A 2,708-nucleotide genomic window follows, 5' to 3' on the forward strand; every position below is an offset into this window, starting at 1 on the left:
TTATAATGTAACAGAAACGAAACAGCCAAAGGCACACAGACTTGTTTATATATAAAGAGCTAATATGTTAAAAAAAAAGAAAAAACTATTTGACCTGCTGTTTGTGAGTTACATTTATTTCAGAAATATAGGATTTTTTTCCTTCAAGTTTGCGTTACAGTTACAGGTGGCTGGATGCCTTAGTTGGCTGGTGTAGGATCTTGGTTAAGTTCCCAGGGTAGCCAATAAGCTACAACCATTGACTGTTAAAAAGTACTGGACTTCTAGAGCCATGAGGTTCTTATATACAGTCAATGGCTATAACTCACTGAGGGTCCTTCAACAAGTCAGTTTATGCTGTTGCATTAACTTCATTTCTGTGTGCTTTAAAAATACAGGATTGTGTCAGACAGAGCATCTGAAGTAACACTCTGCGTAATCATCTGTGTGAAACAATGAAAGCTGATTCACTGTGGTGATCACTGAAAGGATAAACAGTTCAGTAAAGTCACTGCTCTACAACAACTAAGTTAAAAGCAGAAATTTACTTTGTTTCTTTTTTAGGATATTTAAAATATGAATGGGGATCATATTTGATCTAAAATGTTCAATAGCTCTAATGATACTGAAGCTACTGTCACCAAACGTTCCATACTAACTAATAATAAACTTGCTGTCCTACTGCAATAAAGATTATAGCAAAAATATGTTGCATTGTAATAATTTCATATGTAATTAAAAAATCTTCAATAGCTATGAAACCATGTTAATTTCTGCCATAATTTTTATTGTAGTAAGACATTTTAGTTGCTACAGACAGTTTGATAACTGTAGCTTTAATATCCTTAGAGCTATTGAGCATTGATTATAAAATATGATCTACATTTTCAAAAAACATCTTAAAATCATAGACAGTTATTTTTGCTACAATCTTTGTTGTAGCATGTCAGGAATAGGGGTGTGCCAAAATATCGATATTGCGATATATTGCGCGCTGCATCGGACATTTAATTGTGATGCACGCGCTCGTTCGGGAGAAGCACCGGTGAGATACAGGCTCTGTAGCGCGTGTGTGAAGCATGTCTACCTGTCAGCATCTATCCTCCATCTGTAGGAGATCTAGCCGATAAGAAGTGACTTTGTCTGAGCTAGAATGTCAGCGATCACGTACTTCCTGTTTGCTGTGGGAACTAAGCACGGGCTTCGCAGTTGTTTGTGTATGCTTCAAGGACCGTCGGAATTTTCGCTTTCATGCACTTCAATGTTTAACCTGCTGGTGTACGGTGTAACTTTGATAAATTTATAATGTGACGTTTTCAAAAATGTAATTACTTGTTGCTAATGTTAATTTAAAGTAATTCTTAAATAAATAAAACAGGATCTGATGTATGAACTTACATTTAAATGTAATTAAAATAAAGTACATTAATTCACTGTAAAATTAGGGGTGTTGCTAATTAATTGAAGCACCTAACATTATATTTATTGTCATTATTATGTGTGTTTTAAGGTTTTTATGGAAAATAAAGATTTTAAAATAATCTCAAGTGACAGTCTGAGTAAATCAGCCTTCATTTTTGGATGCTCAGCCCTTTTCAAGTGAGAGAAAAGTGCACAAAAAATTAGGTCAATTTTGAGAGAGGCTGTAAAACATTATATTCATCATCCTTTGGTGTGACGTTGTTTTAGGGGTAGATGGCTGTCGCCACTTGACTTATTTAATTTTTGTTCTGTTGTTTACAACAATTCTGCTCTAAGTAGTGTCACTGCTGATCATGTTTACTATTGTTAACATTGAATTTGACAGATAATTCCAATTTGGTTGTAGTCAATGCTTGTCAAAGACATAGTATTACTGATTTCAGCAATGTTGTATAAAAGTGTCTATAATTTGTTGCACAAAATAAGAAAAGTTGTTTATTATGATTGTGTTTAAGCTAAAAAATATAGATGGGGATATATTTTCCCAAAAAAACATGTTCTTCTATATAATGCTAGTTATTAGACAGCATTTTTACCAATTATCGTACTATCGATATCGTGACCCATGTATCGCGTATCGTATCGTATCGTGAGGTACCCAGTGATTCCCAGCCCTAGTCAGGAAGGTCATGATTAGTCAGCACAAAGACTGTGGTTGCTGTAACTTTCATTTATTTGGTGTTATTGAGATTTTGATAAAAATATGATTTCCCCTGTAGTCATATTAAAAAAATAAACATAGAAAATAGCAAAGCACATTTTATCTACAATCATTGTTGCAGTAAAACAACGAGGTTATCATCAGTCAGTGCGGAAAGTTTAGTGACTGTAGTGTTAATATTCCCAGAACTATTAAGCATCTTTATCATGTTTTATATAACAATTAAAATTTAATAAAATCAACATAATAAAATTTAAAAAATAGCTTTTCCCCAAAAATATATATTGTATCATGAATATGGTGACAAATCTCCATCACTAGTTAACATAAATGCAGACATTTATTAGTTGTTAACAGAATATTGACTTTTACGGAATGACCTTTTCTCAAAGCGTGCACTTTGTAGATGGTCCTTTAGCAGCCGTCTCGTTGCTGTCCCTACATCTGCAGGAAAACGTTTTTTTTTTTTTAATAAGTACAATTTCTTAGGTGCTTTATAAATACAATTCATGTAAAAGTATTGCAAATTTTGTGACAACTTTTCACAAAATTTGCAGAAACATCAGGTATTTTAGGTCGCAACAAT

This window comes from Oryzias melastigma, unplaced genomic scaffold (assembly GCF_002922805.2).
Source record: "Oryzias melastigma strain HK-1 unplaced genomic scaffold, ASM292280v2 sc00509, whole genome shotgun sequence".
NCBI lineage: Eukaryota > Metazoa > Chordata > Actinopteri > Beloniformes > Adrianichthyidae > Oryzias > Oryzias melastigma.